Here is a 19,699-nt window from a genome sequence, read left to right on the forward strand (position 1 = left end):
TCTTTTTCTTCATTTCAAACATCTATTTTTTACTCTTTTTCTATATTTCCTCTAGTTGCCCTTGCCAATTAGTTTCTCTCTTCCTCTCATCCTCCAATTTATTCTTCAAATCTTGGATTGCATTTGTAGTAGTTACCTCTTTTTTCTTCTCATCCTCAAGTTCCCTTTTCAAATCATGGATTGTCTTTGTAGTGGACTCCTTTTTCTTCACATTGTCCAATTCCTTCTTCAAATCATAAAGTCTTTGAGTAGACTCCTCTTTCTTCACGTTCTCCAATTCCTTTGTCAAATTCAGAATTTTCTTTGCAGCCAACTCTTCTTTTTTCTTTGCATTCTCCAATTCCCTCCTCATATGGTGGATTAGCACTAGACTCCATTTTCTTCTTATTCTCCAATTGCTTCTTCAAATCAAGGATTATTTTTGCAGTTGAATCCTTTTTTTTTTTTCTCATATTTTCCAATTGCTTCTTCAAATTGTGAATTTTGTTTGCACTAGACTCCTCTTTTTTGTTCTCATTCCCCAATTCCTTCTACAAATTATAAATTATCCTTGCCTTAGACTCATCTTTTTTCTTTTCATTCTCCAATTCAATCTTAAAATTATTATTTTAGTTGACAACAAAGTTCAGGTCAGTTTTCAATTTATTGTTGACTTGTGCACTACTCTCTATAGACTTGAACAACTGTGTAGTAGAGGTTTTTCCATTCTGAATTCTTTAGTCAAATTCTACACTTGTTCATTCATCTTTTCTTGCTGGACAATTGCCTCTGTAGGAGAAGAATTCTTTATCCTATTTTGCAATTCTTCGAACCTATTGTCTACTACTTTCTCCTTGACCTTCACATTATCAAGGTCTTCCTGTAACTTTTCTATTTTTTTTGCAAGCCTTTTGTTTTCCTTCTACACTTTAAGAAGTTTAGAGTATACCATTTTGTTGCTCTCTTTTGATATATTGATTTTGTCAATATTTTTCACTTTTGACAAATCTATTTGAAGACTGGTAACTTGTACATTGTTACAATTTATTATATTTTCTGGTGGATTATTATCTCTATCCAGGGGCATAACAGCCATGAAGTTCATCATTTCATTGTTTGGATCATATGTTGGAAATATCCTGTTAGTAGATCCCTGACATTCAACAAGTGCATCACTTTTCAAAGTCTTCATAATTTTCCTATTTCTTTCATTTGTCTATTCAAACTTTGATGTAAAATTGTTCAAACTAAAATTTGGGTTTGCTAACACAATTGAGTGTTTGAAAGGTGAATTATCAGTTGTATCATTGTATGCTCCTCCAACTCTAGTTAAACTTACTCCACCTATAATTGTATTTTGAGGATTGCCAATAGACTGAAGATGGCCCATTCCAAATCCTGTCATTTTAGGACTATTTTTTGGGTTTTGTATAGAAGCTACTAGTGCATACATTCATAAAGTAACCATTGACATTGCTTGCAGTGTAATTCTCATAACTTTTTTTTTTTTTGCACAAGGTTCATTTGTGCTAGTGCTAGTGAGATCAACTACAACTGGATTTGAAGATTTAACAAATAATGTGTTGGGATGACCTTTAGAAGAAGAAGTATAATATTTTTTTCCCTTTCTAGATGAATAATCTTCAATGTCAAAGAGTCCAATGATTGGTTTACATCCAATTTTGGGTGGGTCTGGTATTGAAACTGGGTTCCAAATCCCTTCACCACTTGCATCAATGGGCCCTACACCTGTATAACCCATTTTTTGTATCATAGTTGCCCTTTTACTATACATTTGTTTAATAGAATTACTCATTTGGAGTTTAACAATATCTCTTCCCCTGATTGACCCAAAATCCTAAATACCTTGAATGTCGGCATTAGACTTGAGGTCCTTCTGTCTTTCATTATCAGTATCACTGCAACTGCCAAAATCATATAGTATAGTTGGATGCTCTTTATTCCAATAATTGCTGAAAATTTCATCCTCATCAATTTTCTCAAAACTTGTGGATGTCTTTGGTTCACCCAAATTTTGCCTCATTTTTCAAAAATTAGTCATCTTGGTTTGACACCACGATGTAGATACGCATGCCTCTTTAATTGCTTTCAGCATAGACCTCTTAGAAGTTTTAGATGTTTTCTTGTAAAAATTTAAGTATGTTAGAGGTTTTGATTTGTGTGACTCTGATATGTGTAATGTCATAATTTGGGATGACAATTATTGCATTGAAATATTATCCTTTGTTGCATGTTTCTCCATCTCTTTCTTAACCTCATCCCATGAATCCTTGTTTTTTAACTTTACTATCAATGACATCTCTTGATGTTGATATTTTCTCGTAGAGTTCTCATTGGCTATAAGTCTCATTTTTATTATGTTCAGTGGATCATAATTCCAGTGATTGATGAAATCAAAGCCAAAAAATATTACCAATTAATTTGCCACTTTGAAAGCCTTTCTCTCAAATGTGAGAACTTTAATTGTGAAAGACAAGGAAGGAAATATCATTTTCTTTTGTTGTCCACTGAAAATTTCATCTGCGCTCTCTATCTGTTGTACATATTTTAGTGCAAAAACCCTTTCTGTAACATGCATTGGAAGTTTGCAGGGTTCAACCGCTAAACCGTAAAACCTTAAGACAATGTACTCTTTTATGAAGAACCAGTCATCCAATTGAATCTAACTTTCCAATTGAATGCAATCTTTACAAGACACAGGAAATCTAGGCATCAAAGTGTCTATGATTTTTTGGCAAATAAGTGTCAAAAAGAAGTCTACAAAATGGTTGTAGTTTTTATTTTTAGCAGTCATCCTCATCTTATGTGTTTACTCATATGCTGGACTTGGAATCTCTGATTACTTTTGAGTTTTCTCATCAAACTTATAGACCTCAATATCAAGCTTGTTGTTCTTTGTATCAAATATTGGGTGATGCTTTGCTAAAAGAAGGTAGCACAAGTAACTTGTGAACCTAAATGTATTCATCTTGCTTGTAGTTGTACTTTGTTTAATCATTAGTAATTGTTGTTGCATATATTCAACAATGTGTTGAACAAAATTATATCTTACATCTACCTTCTCAACTAACTGACCTCAACAATGAATATTATAAATTATTTCAAGAACACTAGCCCCGACTTCCTTGTTACTTTCCAATCCCAGAAAAAATGATAATAAAGAAATAGTATTCTGAACCCATGGCACAAAAATATCATACTAATAAGAAGAGTTATGGTCTATGTCCAATGTAACACTAGTAGAGGACTCTAAGTTTATTAAACCCTTAATATATGAATCTTGAAAAACTCTTTCCAATTTTTCATAAGCCTGTGCTAGTTTATTCAAGTCAATGTGCTCGTTAAAGCTTTCTATTTTAAACCCTAGCCCTAGGTCAAATAGAGTGGAAAATTCACTCTTAGTTATGGATAAAATTTTTGCGTGAGTGTTTTGGTTTACAATTGCCTTTCTATTTTCAACATAATTCTGAGTGCATAATATTACAATTTTAGGGCAAGGGAATACTTTGGGTACAATGAGGTTTGCTAATCTAGTAACCAGAGCAGCTAGTTTATTTGTATATTCACAAATACTATTGTTATATTTGTAATAATTTCTCCCCTTCTGTGGATCTTTCCACTTATTAGACAATGAATGTCTAATTCCCATGATTCCAAAATTTCCATGGATAACAGGATAAAAAATATTCTGACATTCATCGATGAATCTTAGGGTTTGTAGCACTTATCCGAGTTCTATAATGTCTTTATTTTTCTTTATGCTTGCACTCGTATGAGAAGTTTTTGACTTTGTTTTGCCCAATCATACTACTAGTTATTACACAAAATTCTTCTTTAGGCCCTATTTAAAATAATTGTAAAGTGTAAACTTAAGACAATTAAAATTAAGATTTCTACTGCTGCAAATTGCAATGAAAAAAATTTAAAAAAGTTTAATACCCAGAATTGAGATTGGATAATTGGCGTTGTCGTCTGATATTGAAGTTTCACACTTTCAGTCTTTAGAATACAAAATGGAATTCTGCCAGCCTTTGAAAATTTGAAAATTGAAAACCTTATAGTATCAGACTCTCAATTTGGAGGACTTTCAACTTCATACTCTACAAACATAGAAGGTTAATAGTTAAAAGTTAAAACAAAAGTATCAAGTAATTAATGATTTTAGGTACTTTACTAATAGTATGCACAATGTACATGTAAACAACATAGAGTCAAAACTCAATAATGTAGTAATGTACCTAACAATAATAAAAAAAAAGTAAAAAAAATTACATTAATATACATTTGAATAAATTTATTCATTTTAGATAAATAAATTAATAAAAATTGAACTTAATTCAATATGATTTTTGGGTCAATTTGTGGAATGCTATCGTTGTTGTCAAGAGTCATCCGAAATTGTGACATGTGTCAATCATGACACTTGTCAAGGACACATGTCACACTTCCGGATGAATCCAAGCACATGAAAAATATTTCTCAAATCTACCCGAAATTCATCTCGAGCCATCAATCTTTCCTTTAGTCAACGATCAAGATTTCGGGTAGAATCTTGGAGTACACCTGGTCCCGATTTTGGGTTAATTTAATTATTTATATAAAATATTATTTATATAAAAAAAATATAATTTATAATTATTATTATAATAGTTATAATATAATATAAATAAAGGATTTTCTTTTCTATTATAAAAATAATTTTCTTTTCTATCATAAATTTTTTATTGTAAAGATGATATGAAAAATTCAATGAAGATATTAAATTTTATAAAATAAAATTGGTGCAAGATAGGAAACAAGTGCCACTAGTACTTGCCTATAGTTTTTATATAAATCTAATTTAAATTTAATGAATTTATTATAATATATAAAATATTTTAATTAATAAAAATGTTATATAATTTTTTTTTTGTAATGATGTTAATTTAAATTTAAATTTTATTCATAAATATAATCATCGATATATATGTTCTATTACATATATATCATATGGTTATAATTAGATTATATTATATTATAAATAATTATATTATATGTTCTATTCTATAATAAATAATTATAATATAAAAATAATAGTATTTTTATAATAATAATAAATCTTAAATGATTATATAATATAAGTAATATCATTATTTTTAATTGAATAATAAAAACATATTATAATTTAAAAAAATACATTATTAAAATATAAAATATAAATCAATGCACTTACATTAAAAAAAAAAAAATATTAACATTAATGAATCACATTGAAAATGAAATATTTAGCTCTTAGCCCTAAGTCTACCAGCAAGTACTAATAATAAATTATAATGACAATAGTTTAATTTAAATAAAATAATTAAAATTTAAAAAAATAATTAAGCTGAGAGGCTTTCTACAGTGGAGCAATCTTCAATGTAAACATTTTCTATTTTGAAAAAAAATTGACATTCATTTACATGTTAGAAAAACAAAATAGAAATATGCATTTTTTTATTGCTATGAATATGATTTTTTTAAAATTTGTACATGGTGAAATAAATCATTGTCTTAATTTGATCTACTGAATTTTCTTGTCTCATAAAACTTCTATGTATTAATATCAAGGCATAGTATATATAAAAACAAATACAAATACAATAGTTTATTCATGGAATTTTTGTGTTCATTTGAATACAATATTTACTAAATTTATATTAATTCTTTTGAAAATTAGATACCTCTCGGCTTATTTTAAAAAAATTGAATTAATTTTTTTGATATACTAGTTACAAATGTTATATTTTTATTCATATTTATTATTTAATTTTTAAATTAAAATATAATATAGTTTAATTATCTATAAATTATTAACATATATTGATAATTGTTTATAAACATAATTATTAATAATATTAACCGAGTCTTCCAATGACTAGACATTTGTCATGATTCCAGATGAATCTAGGCATATGAGAAAGCATTTTCCAAATCGGCCCAAAATTCAGCTCGGGCCGTCGATCTTTCTTTTATGCAATAGTTAAGATTTCAGGTAGAATCTTCAAGTACACATGTCCCAATTTTGGGTAGAACTAGACTTTATCTTCAATCTTTTAAAATTTGACCCGAAATAGAGCCACGGTCATTGAAAAGAACTTATATAGCATATTAATTAATATAGAGAAAAATGTTGAAATAAATATTGTTAAAAAAATTGTGATTAATTATTATTATTTTACTTTTAATCTTGAGCATGTCAAAATCAAGATGTTAATTTAATTATTTATATAAAATTATTATATATATAAATAATATAATTTATAATAATTATCATAATAGTTTTAATATAATATAAATAAAGAATTTTTTTTTCTATTATAGAAATGATTTTCTTTTCTATCATAAACTTTTTATTGTAAAGATGATATGAAAAATTCAATGAAGATCTCTTAAATTTTATAAAATAAAATTGGTGCAAGATATGAAATAATAATGACAATAGTTTAATATAAATGAAATAATTATAATTAAAAAATATAATTACAAATGCTATATTTTTATTCATATTTATTATTTAGTTTCAAAATTAAAATTTAATATAGTTTAATTATCTATAAATTATTAACATATATTAAAAATTGTGATAATTGTTTATAAACTATTCTTCATCATTTAAAAGATTTCATAACAAAAAAAAGTTAGGAATTGGTGACAAGATAGGTATGAAATAAAAATTTGACACATAAATTATCAAAATTATATTTAACTTTGTTAAGGTTATAATCTTTAGTTTTCCTTGAAATTCGTTCTTATCGCTCTATTTGTTTTAACCAATCAAATTAAAGAAAAATAGTTTTAGAAATTACAAAACTTTTAATTGGATAGTTTTCGATTGAATAATTTTTTACTATAAATCACTAATCAAATATATTTTATAAAACCATAAAGAGATTGTTGAAACCCTTTTTTTTGTTTCTAAGTTCTAACTTTATAACTATTAACAGTTAATTATTTTTAATAAAGTCACAAACTAACATTTCAATAGTGCATTGAGAATCGAGATGCCAAAAACAAAGTAGTAGACTAACAAGAAAAATGATTTGAAAAGCCAAAAACAATTATTTTCATTGATAATATTTTAAACTATACAATGTACATAATACTGATTCATAGCATAGATATTCAAAGTAGCTGATTAAATCAGCCTGGTTTTACTATTTCGTAATTTACAAAAAAGGGCAAGGCCCAATCCAAAGAAAAATATAGATATCTTAAAAACATTTTTTTGCCCAAAGGGAAATGGTTAAGGAAACAATATTCAAGAAACATGAAACAAGGAACCAGGGGATAGGGAGGCTGGAAGCAACAACATGCTGAGGGGCCTAGGGCTTTAAGCCTTCAATTAGAAAGGTCTTCAAGTCCCTTTGTGAGAAATCTGTTGGAGAAGATGATGTCACCAAACTCATATAGCCATGTGAAGTTAGTCTCACTAATGTCGTCCACTAATAGCCACTTCAATAGAAAATCACTTCCGAGCTGCACCCACTTCTTATGGCGAGTCAATTGTTGTTCATTCATGCCAAGAAGGAAAATATGCTTTTGTGTAATGCTCCCAACACTTTTTTTCTATGTCTGCAAAAGGGATGCCAATGCCCAGCCCTGGTACCTGCTTAGCCAATACAAGAATTTTGACATCATCTTCTAAAAATGTTTCCTTAAAAATATTACCAGAAGCATCAAAATTTCTATTTGATTGCCTCCAAAGTTGAGAAGAGACATGAGAAAGTGGGAGGTAATATCTGTGGATACATAGTACCTCTTATCATTTGTCAAGAATTCATGGCTGAGGACCATGAATATAGCATGGCAGATAAAACAACTTTGGGCATCTGACCTGCAAACCATGGCAAGGACATTGTTAGGAATCATTCCCAAAAAGGGCTTTTGTAGAGCCATTGTAGTGCATTTCAGGCAAATTGGCATATCCATGACTTAGATTCAAGAAACTCTGCAAAGTGCAACTGCAAATCAAATTCAGATTGAAGAATATGAGAAATGATAATGAAAGAGGAATTGAAGAGCCTATTTAATGGAAGTTGCATTAAATTCTTTGGCATTCACGATCTTTCATATCTTATTTTTTCGTATTCCTATTAATTTTCAAGTGTACGAAATGCTGAAACGTACTGGCATTAATGTTAGATAGTTGATAGTGCCTGACATTGAATAATGATTTTTATGCAAACCTTTTCATGTGTGTCCATTCTAGAGAATTTCATGTGACTCCAGGCCTTTTCAAGCGAGTGGCCCGAAAATGCATCTTTTGTTCTTGATCTCTAATTAATCAACGGTCAATAAAACTATTGTATTTACTATTAACAGTACAAAAGTGATGGTAGCTGACTTGGTAATAGTGATATTAACATAACGATGTTACGACATTATTAATAATAGACCTAAGATAGTACACAAGTTGAAACTTCAAGTGACTACTCAGAAGTCAATACAATCACTAGTTAATACATGTGCAAATTTTACTTTCAGATTAAACAATTTCATAGTTTACCATTGAAGATTAGCCATGACCATTATTATTCATTTTTCTACAAAATAAGTAATTCACCTTTGACATTATTAATTTAATTTTGGCAGGGGAAAAAATAGCCATCATTTATTTATTTGTTAGCAAAAAAAACTTTAATTTGCCACATTTAAAATGATTTTTGTTAGGGAAAGAAAAAATCACCAACATATAATATTTTATTTCTCTATATGGAACAAAAAAATGCCCTCAACATAAAAAAATTTCTTGCCGAAAAAATGTTGAATTTGCCAGCATTTTAGCCATTTTTTTCAGTAGGGGTTTCTTAAAGTTATCACTCCAATCCTTTGCTTTTCATACTCTTCTCCATTTGATTTGAGCTAGTTTATCAAAGTGGAGATTCATGAGCTGAATTCTTCAATAGGTTCATTGTCCTTTATTTGAAGGTTCTCAAACTCCGTTATGATCATCTATAGCTTTACTACTCTAACCTTATTGTTGGGCGTTTGTTTTGCACAAGGTCAACGATAGGAATCCATTGCGTAATTCCTCTCTTGAAAAGAAAATCTTTTTAAGGATCTGCTCCAAGGTTTAGTATTTGTCTTGTGACGTATCAAAATCTACTTAGTAGAAGATAAATGTGAGTATTCACAAGGAGGCCTTTGCTGGTTCTAAAAACTCTTTTATCTTAGAATCGAAGTAAATCTGTTCGTTGTCTAAAAATATCACACCAAAAGAATAATATTTTTTTAATTTTTCTATTTTTTCAATGAATGCAATTCTAACAATGCAGCTACTATAAGGTCCTATTCTAACATGGGGTTAGTTAAGAAAATAACAAAATTGAAAGAAAATAACATGAAATCAAATGACTTGAAATTGAAATTTCTAAATGGACATAAGCCATAGAACACAACACGCTACGAGTTAAACCTTCGAAGAAATCGATAGGAAACCAATGAAAATAAGAGCAGTGCTTCCTAGAATCCACTGATGCAATCGTCGATAAGAATCTTTAACAAATCGAATAATGTTTCACTCTTCATCAAATTGCAAGGCCATAGAAAGTGCACTCATGTGAGACAAAAAGCTATGTAGAAACAATCGGGTGATCTCTTCTCAAGCTTGTTACATCAGCAGAATTCGTATATCTATAACAAACACTAGAACTAAAAGATCACACGACCAAAAACAACGTAATAAACCTTTGGCTCAGTCACAATCTCATGAATAAAATTCACAAAACAATTACACATTCAGGCAAGAATAACTACACTCTGAATGCTAGCACCAAAAGCATAATTTTATTGCATAATAATGGTGGCCCTCGCTACATTTTACAATGGGGTATTTATAAGAAATCATCTCCTTAATTTGTGTTGAGATTGAGAAATCATATCAATTGTTTGACCAGATGAGAGAATTAGTTCTTGGGCTCTTGGCGAGATGCCACGTTCTTTTAATTTCTGACTTTTGAGTAATTGCTCCATGTCATTTAAAACATTACTTTTGATGAAGCAATAGTTTGAATTGAAGATACTTTGTTTTGAGACTGTATCTTTTTCCATTTTAGATCTTTGGAATCCTTTAGACTTAACACCATATTATTTCCTTTTTTTTTTTTTTTTCTATATCTTGACTACGCTTACACTATGTATTTAGAATATCAATGTCATTTCTCAGAATCGATCTCTTGTTAACATCCCTTGCATTCTTCTTTTAGAACTCTTTGAAAAATCTCATGCTAAAGAATGATCTTCAGTAACCCTTAGAGAAGACCCTTCCTATTTGAACTTAGTTGAAATTTGGATTGTCTCTCACCATTTTTGACTTAACACCTAAAATAATCAAATCTTTAAATTTGCAAAGTGTTGAAAACTTTGTGGTCTAAGCCTTCAAAATTGAGAGTCCCCTATTTCCACAAGAAATATCCACTGCTTGGTTGGTACAAGACACACAATCATCTAAATGTTTTGACAAAGAAATACCTCTTCCTAAAATCGAGACTAAGAAGTGGTTAGTGGAATATTAAGAGAAAATATCAAGTACACCTTACCCCTAGGACTGACACAACTTTGAAAGGAAACACACAACTAAAAGAAAACACACAACTTGAAAGAAAACACACTTGTGAAAATACACACACTTACAGGAATGAAAATCTAAGCTAAATGCAGAAATGAAATCTAACTAATTAATTTTTTTTTGTATTTTCATCTCTTAGGCTTCAAAATAATGCTTGAGAAATTACCCATTTATGGGCAAGGGAAGAAATTCCCCCTATAAGGAACTGAGCCTAAAAGTGTTTTCTCCTTGAATTTTTGCAATTTGATAAGGGCCCGTCCACAAGCGTTGAAACTTGGTATGACTACTCAGCTTTTCTTTTGCCTTATCCCAGAGTAGCACGAGGTCAAAAATCTTGAATGATTTAATTGTGGCCCTCTTGTCAAACAACCTTTTTACAACTGCCCGATGTTTAGCCATGTGCTCTAATGTGGCTGTTCATTTCTCGTCCATTTCTAAGAGATTCATCAATCTGATTTGAACTTTATCAGCATCCTCAGCATACCCTCTCATGAATTTCAAAACCAAAATTCTAAGATTAAGTGAGAACACTGGTTCTTGTCCGTAAATGAGAAAGTATGGAGAAGTCCCCAAGGTAGTTTTGATTCTCACTCGATCTGTCCATAGGGCATATTTTAGTTGTGTATGCCAAACCCTAGGATTCTCCTTCAACAATTGTTTTATTACTGTAATCAAGTTCTTGTTTGTGGATTTTGCTACCTCATTTCCTTGCAGGTAGTAATTTGAAGAGAACTTGATAATGACCTTGTTTTCACATGCCCATTGGGTCAAGAATGCAGATGCAAAAGTAGATCCGTTATCACACACTAGGGAAAATGGCATTCCAAACTTGGTAACAATGTGTTCTTCCAAAAAGTTAGTCACCACCCTAGTAGTGCAATTTCTAAATGTCTCTACCTCCGTCCATCATGTACAATAATCCATGGCTGTAAGGATGAATGTATGTCCTATTGATGATGTTGGATTGACTAGACCTATAAAATCTAGTCCCCACTTTGCGAAGGGGCGCACCTCATACACCAGTTGTAATGACATTGCTAGGTGCCTCTCTTTGTTAGCCTTGGTTTGGCATATATGAAAAGAATGCACGTGCTCAAAAGTATCCTTGAATATTAATGGCCAAAAGTAGCCTGATCTTAGAATCATGTGAGCTGTTGCTTCTGCTGAAACATGTCCTATACCATACTTGTGATGGAAATGTCCCAAGACATCCTTAGCTTCTTCGTGTCCTAAGAATTTCAGATAGATCCCTTTGTAGTTCCTTTTATACACCTTATTATCAAGTAACATGAAAGACTTACATTTCATCTTAAGTCCCCTACGTTGTGAACTATTCATCCAGTTAGGGCATTGGTCTTGCAAGAGATAATAAACAATGTCTTGGTACCACACATCTGTCACCACACCTTGGTTGATACCAACTTGTGATACAACCATCTTCTTTTGATCATCTTCATCTATTTCATCATCAAACTTAAATTCCTTTTCATTTCCATCTTGGTTATTAGCTATCATTTTTGACAATCCTTGACCTCTAACTAGTCTCATAGATTCAATTTTGAGATTGAATTCTTGAAGTATGGCCATCCACTTTCCTCTCCTTTCACCAAGTTCATTCTGCATCAAAAGTGTCTTTATTGCTGGATCAGGTACAATTGCATACACCTTAATTCTGAGTATGTAGGGATGGAACTTCTTTACTGCCTTGATTAATGCAAAGGACTATTTATCAAGATTTGAACATTTCAACTTTGCATTCTTCAGAGGACAACTCATAAAAGAAATTGGTCACTCATTTTTCTTCTCTCTTTTTTGTGTTAGGATCCCTGCACAAGAGTGTTCAGAAGTAAAGGAATAGATCTTGAATGGCAACTCATAATCTAGACTCATTCTTCAAATCATTTCTTTATCTCTGGTACCCATTTTGTCTTAGCCCCTTTTTTGAGTAAATATTTGAGGGGATGGACTATCTCTGCGAAACCACTTATGAATTTGTGTACAAAGTTTATCTTTCCAAAGAAAAATTTCAATTCCTTTTGATTGTGTGGAGGTGCTAACTTCAAAATAGACTCAACTCTATCAAGATCAATGGAGATTCTAGCTTTGAAAATGACATGTCCTAGGAGCTTTCCTTTAGTAACACTAAATGAACATTTCTTGGGATTGAGGTATATGCAATATTTACAACATCTATTGAATACCTACTTTAGATCAGCAATATGGGTACTTCGATCTTTTGATAAAATAGTCAGGTCATCCATATAGATGAATATACACCTATTTATCAATCCTTTGAAAGCTTCATCCATTTCTCATTGAAATGTAGCTCCCGCATTAATCAATCTGAAAGATATCCTTCTATAAGCAAACGTTCCCCACTTGTTTGTGAAAGCAATCTTTAGCCTATCTTCTTTGTCAACCATCACCTGATTATATCCTAAGTAACCATCCAAGAATGACATCATCTTTGAACCATTAACAATTTGCAATACCTTATCTAGTGAGGTTAGAGGATGGTTATCCTTCTAAGATGCTAGATTCAAGTTATGAAAGTCAACACAAAGACAAATCTCTCCAGTCTTCTTCCACACATGAATCAAATTTGCCACCCATGTGGAATGACAGATAGGAAATATGATCTTAGCATCTAGTAGTTTCTTCACTTCTTTCATAATTAGTGGTTCAATAATCGGATTTATCGGTCTTTTTCTTTGCCAAAATGGCTTTGCATCAGGTTTCAGCGAGATGTCATGTGTGATAATCATAGGATCATAAGTCTTCAACTCTTCATAGCTCCAGGGAATGACATCCTTATATTCGGTGAGTAATTTGAGCATGTCCTCCCTTTCTTATGAGGTACATGCTTTTCCTATCTGTACCATTTTTGGCTCTTCATCGCTACCCAAATTGTATGAATCACATTATTTGATTCCCTTTTCTTGAGTTTCCCTTCTATTAAGTGCCAATTCATCACGGTCAAAGATGCGTTTGAGTTTGACCATCCATTTTGGAATAGTGTTAGTTTTTAAATTCAAAATCCCATCTTCATCTTCAAGTCCATCATCTTCAGGGCTATCATCTGGTGTATCATCGATTTCCTATCCCTCAAAATGACAACTACACATGATAAACTCAAGTATATGTTGATCATCTTGAAAGACCTAAAAGTTTGTGATATTATCAGGAATGGATGGAACAATGACCAATTCTATTGAAAACCTTTTCAACTTGGTCCTTTCAACTGGTTGCAATGCACTAGCTAAGATGGCAAGAGCATCTGCTACCATGTTCTTTCTCCTTGGAATGGATTTGATGTTTAAGGCCTCAAAGTCATCTAATACATCCCATACCCTTTTCTTGTAAGCAAGTAATCTTTTTTCATTGCAAGAATATATGGATTTTACTTGTCATATGACCAATTGGGAATCCCCCTTGATTTTAAGAGCTATGACTCCCTTTTTGAGTACAAAGAGGAGTCCTCAGATTAATGCCTCGTATTCTGCACCATTGTTGGTACATCTGAATTGCAATTGATATGCAAAATAGAAAGATCTACCTTTTTGGTTGATTAATTTGATACCCACACCAGCTCCCATCTTACACCTACAACAATCAAAACGGAGTGTCCAAATTGCATTTTCCTTGGGTTTTCTAACTTTATGCTTATTCATCCTTAACTTCTCTTTCACTTGAGCCTTGAATGATTGTTTCTTAGGAACCCATTGTAAGTTTCCTCATGTAGGGCTTGATGATTCCCCTTCATAACTTGTGGATAGAGGAAGTGTGTGTTTTTCTTGTTTCTCCTAAATTTCCCCTATCAGCTCTTTGATTTCTTCAACTTTATGTTCATGATGAATGATTGCTGAAGTCCATCCTTTACCTTTCACATATCATCTTCTTCTTTGAACTTTAATCATCCCTGGAGGAGGAGAAGATAAACCTCCACCATCTAAAGAGGTATCACTGTATGAAATATTTAGATCTTCACTTTCTTCTCCAATTTTTTCAACAAGGTTGGATGAATTCATTGAATCTTGACTTTCTGTGAGTTCATTTGTTGAGGTCTTTGTATCCTTGTTTTCCATCATGTGGGTCAATAACTTTGCAACTACTTCTTGACATGATGAACATTCAAATTCAGAGTGACTAACTTTGTGTAATCAAAAAAATCCTAGGAGGAGGAGAATGTTGGGGTCAGCTTCTTCTCCTAAACATTATAAATTAGTCACCATACTATCTATGAATTGTGTCATGGTTTCACTTTTGGGTACCAACACCTAGGTTCTTCATTTTGATCTTGAGGTGTATTTTTGCAACCATATTCAATACCATCACTTTGTACGAACCCAAATCTAATTGTAAGAATGCTATCTCATTTAGGGCATTGTAATCTGTGATCATTATTTTCAATTTGGGCTCAACATCTATCTTGATTTGATTGTTCAATCCTTTCCATGGCAACCATAATTGAGTGAAATCTGTAGAGAACCATCCTCTAAGACATTTTTTCCATTCTCTTCTCAAAAGTAATCCATATGTCTCTGGGATATCAACCACATGTATGTCAATAATATCTTGGATCCGAGGATAAACTATTAGTTGTATCCACACATCATTTAATACTCCATGACTTTTACCTCTATTTTATCCAACTGTATCACCACTTGGTTAGAGGGTTGAGGGCTAACTCCTAGCCTTTGGGCTATTGATAATGGCATTACGTTACATGAAGCACCTAAGTCAATGAGGCAATTATGAAGATTCTTCCCATATATCTATATGCTCAGCAAAAATGGGGGTACCTCAACTTTGTCCTTGAACATAGTGGGCATTGCTTCTGTAGCATTTACTTGTTGCGGCACCATTTTTTGAGGGACAACATTCATATTGTGGGAAACCTTTGTATTATCCAATATCTTCATGAGCGCTTCTATTTGTTGTGGACAATTCTGCAACATGTCAAACATGGACATATTGGCTTTAGTTTTCTTTAGATCTTCTACGACATTATACTTTTCATTAGACCAAGTGGGGTTCTTTAGTATCGTTGGTATGTTCACTTGATTCTGATACTGTTGTCCTCCTTGGGCTGGTCTTACCGGTGGTAGATTGTTGTTTTCTCTTGGATTAGGTGGAGTTGGTTGCAAACCAAGAGGAATTCCATCTATCAAGGGATCCTTTCTATTTTTGAGATTATATGTATTCTGATTGTCATTTCGAAAGGAAAACATCTCATCATATTGAAGGTCAAGTTCTTGAATTAACGGGAATGAGAATTCCTCACTTGCTTGTTGTTCTACTTGTGCATTCTATGTAGAATTGTAAAATTCCAATAGCATTGCGTTGAATTGAATAGGAGGAGGATTGTCATTCACTTGCGAGTTTTGATTCACCTCCTGATTACCATTATAGTATGAACCATTGTTGCTAGACACATTTTGGCTATCATCATACTGATTGATATCAGCATATTAAACATTGTTGTTGTTGTTGTTATCTGCAAGAATGCTTCCATTATTTGATCGAGTGTTCCATTGTCAATTTTGCCTTTGGAAGCCATTGTTGCGATCTGAAGGATTGAAGTTGTTTCCTCTGCCATTGTTGTTTCCTGCATTGTTGTTACTATTATTGTTGAAGTTCCTATTGTAATTTTGACCAAAATTGTTGTTGTAGGGGCCATCATTATTTCTTTGGAAGTTTTTATTTTGTCCTTGTGACAATCTAAGACGTGTCAACTCATTTTTCATTTGTGACATGGTCTTCTTCATTTGACCAACTTTCAAAAGAAGATTGTTATCTACTTCCACAAGAACTGTTGCTTTCTATTCAAAGAAAGCTATTTTTGGGGGCTCATACCCTAGATATGTTATCACTTGAGTTTGTGGAGTAGGTGCCTGCTGCAATGGAATCGGGTTCATAGGTATGAACTGGTTAGGCATGGTGGGTGCTCCCTATTACTTAACTTTTGCATATTTATATTTGCATAAGCATGCATACAATGAAAGTATAGAATTGCTTTTTCATTTCATTTAAATAAATAGAAATGTCCTTGTATTTATTTACTTTCAAATATACATTGACGTTTTCAAATAATGAAATGAAATGATATGCTGAAAAGAAATGATCTCACACAAGCCGTGAGTATAATTCACTATATTAAATTTCTTTCATAAGGAAATACATGAAAAAATACATATGAATGAAAGAAATAAAGAGAAGAGATAACCGATCATTACCTGTTGCTTTGACTAGTTATGCACTCTTTCCCTGGCACAGTAGAATCTAGCTCCAAGCTTCACATGATCTCCAATCTGCAAAAAACATGAAAACAACTGATGTTAGATCCCGAAGGGTCTAAGCAATGGCTACCTATCTCTACAACTACATACTCTATCTGTCGATGCATTTTGTCATGAAAGAAAGTAAGCTAAAAGAAATAAAAGTTATTTATGGATGTCATGAGCCTATGCTCAAACCTCATAAATAATATGCCACAGGGTACAAAAGATTACAACAAAAGAATTAATGATTGATAGAATTTAAATGTATAACTTAGTATAGAAAAGCATGGACATGATTGTTTCCTTTGATGAAGACAACAATTGATTGGAAATTAGAACAAGGATTTAAGGAAAATGAAGTAAAACCTATTTGTACATCACAAAGATTTAAAATTACATAACAGTAGATTCAGTCGGTATGTAATAGTAGTGAACCCAGTTTCAAAAAATACAAAATCTAACTAGAATCTATATATGTAGTAGATACAACTTATCAACAAATACCCACAGTAGAGGAGGAAGTGCAACATGATGGTCAAGGACTATATCAACCAGATCTTTGCCTTGGGAAAAATGGGTCAGCTCTATGGAGTTATGAATGATAGAGGCAAATACATATATATTTCTTTGGAGGAAATGAAGGCTATTGTAGACTACATCAAGAGACAAGGAAGGGAAAATGTATGATTTCTGTTTCTAGAATATGTTTTGGCAAATGCATGAGAAAACCATAGAGGGAATTTTATTTCCCAAATAAAGAATTTCAATTTTTATTTTGTATCTTGTTATTGGTAAGAAACTTCTCGTGGTAGCGAAAAGGTTTCCTGTTCCATGCTGTCCATTTTTAGAACAAGTATGGGGTTGATCTGTAGCAAGCAAAATATTGTAGCTGAGGTTGATGTTGAAGAAAAAGCTCAGGCTGCAGAGATTGATAGAAGAATTACCCAGGAAGCAAAGGCTGAGAAACATATCCAAAAAATTCTATTACTTGGTGCTAGGGAGTCTGGCAAGTCTACAATTTTTAAACAGATAAAGGTTTTGTTATAAACTAGATTTGGTGAAGCTGAGTGCAAGAACTATACATCAGTTATCCATGCAAATGTGTATTAGTCTATCAAAGTATGCTGTACTCAAAAGGATACTGTATGATGGTTCAAAAGATTTTTCTCAAAGTGAAGAGGATTCTTCAAAGTATGTTGTAAATCCTACAAATAAGAATATTGGAGAGATGTTGTCTGATATAGGAGGAAGGTCATATTACCCACTTCTAAATGAGAAATTAGCATAGGACATTGAAGCAATATGGAATGATAATGCTATTTAGGAAACATACCTTAGAGCAAATGAACTTCAAGTTCCTGATTGCACTGAATATTTTATGGAGAATATTCATCGCTTGGCTGAACCAGACTATGTGCCAACATAGGAAGATGTTCTATATTCTAGAGTACGCACAACTGGAGTTGTTGAAATATAGTTCAGCCCAGTAGGTGACAGTAGAAAGAATGGTGAATGCTATAGGCTTTTTAATGTTGGAGGCCAAAGAAATGAAAAGAAAAAATGGATTCATCTATTTGAAGGGGTCATAGCTGTAATTTTCTATGTAGCTATTAGAGAATATGATCAGATAATTATTGAAGATGAAACAAAGGACCATATGATATAAACAAAGGAGCTATTTGATTAGGTTTTGAAATAGCTATGGTTCGAGAAAACATCTTTCTTGCTTTTCTTAAACAAATTCAATATTTTTGAAAAGAAGGTGCAAAAGGTACCTCTAAATGTTTGTGAATGGTTCAAAGATTACAAGCCCTGACGATTGGGAAGCAAGGGATTGAACATGCATATGAATTTGTAAAGAAGAAGTTTGAGGAACTCTACTTCCAAAATACACCTACTGATCATGTGGATAGAGTCTTCAAAATCTATAGGACCACACCACTAGATCAGAAGCTTGTAAAGAAAATGTTCAAATTGGTAGATGAAACTCTTACACAGAGATATCTGATAGATGCTAGTCTACTTTAAATATTTATCTGAAGGCTAAACTTCAAAAATGGCATTTAACTACAAATCCCTTCCAGCAGTAGGCAAATATCATCATGCACTAAAACTAGTAACATTCAGCCATAATGACATGTATTTTGAAATTCTACCAAGTCACAATGATAGTAGAGTAAAGAATGTGATATGTTCATACCTCCAAATAGTAGAAGCGACAAAAGTTTTTCTCCAATGGCAGCGGCTTCACAAAAAACCAATGAATCTTCCTCATGGTGGAACCAAAAAAAGACTCTAGAAACCCTAGCCATAGCTCCAGAAAACTCAAAATGCAAATATGTGAAAATGATTAACTTTTAGGGTATTCAAACCTCTTCTATGCCCTATGTCATTTTCCATCACATTTGGAGTCCGCGGGCTATGATGTGATTTTTAAAAATATTTGAATATGGAGTTTGTATCGGGTTTTGTTTTGCATTTGATTCCAATTTTTTTTAAAAATAGAATATTAAAATGATTAATCATTTTAATGTTTGTTTATTTTGAATGCAAAATAAAGGGGATTGTTTTATTATTTCATTTTACATGGGTTCAATATTGTAAAGGAAAAACATTATAATGATAACTTATAAATTATTTAATGTTTTTCCTATTTTCCATGTAAAAGACGAGAGTCATTGTATGCTCATGTAATGGTCTTTAAGAGGGGAATCAGTTGGGAAACATGTGGAGAGAATATAGGAGGTCGAGTTTGACTTTGCCAAGTCAGTTTGTGGGTCTTTATGACTTGTTGAAGCATTTTTAGGGAGGTTTTGATGAGTCATGGGGG

The 19,699-nt window shown here is 32.0% G+C and overlaps 1 pseudogene; it reads left to right on the forward strand.

The window, feature by feature from the left end:
- The first annotated feature begins 17,612 nt into the window (after window positions 1–17,612).
- LOC149567756 (guanine nucleotide-binding protein alpha-1 subunit pseudogene) lies at window positions 17,613–18,897 on the forward strand (annotated as a pseudogene).
- Window positions 18,898–19,699: the final 802 nt, after the last annotated feature.

This window comes from Cupressus sempervirens, chromosome 3, assembly GCF_028749045.1.
Source record: "Cupressus sempervirens isolate cs-2001-9-10 chromosome 3, ASM2874904v1, whole genome shotgun sequence".
NCBI classification, from domain to species: Eukaryota; Viridiplantae; Streptophyta; class Pinopsida; order Cupressales; family Cupressaceae; genus Cupressus; species Cupressus sempervirens.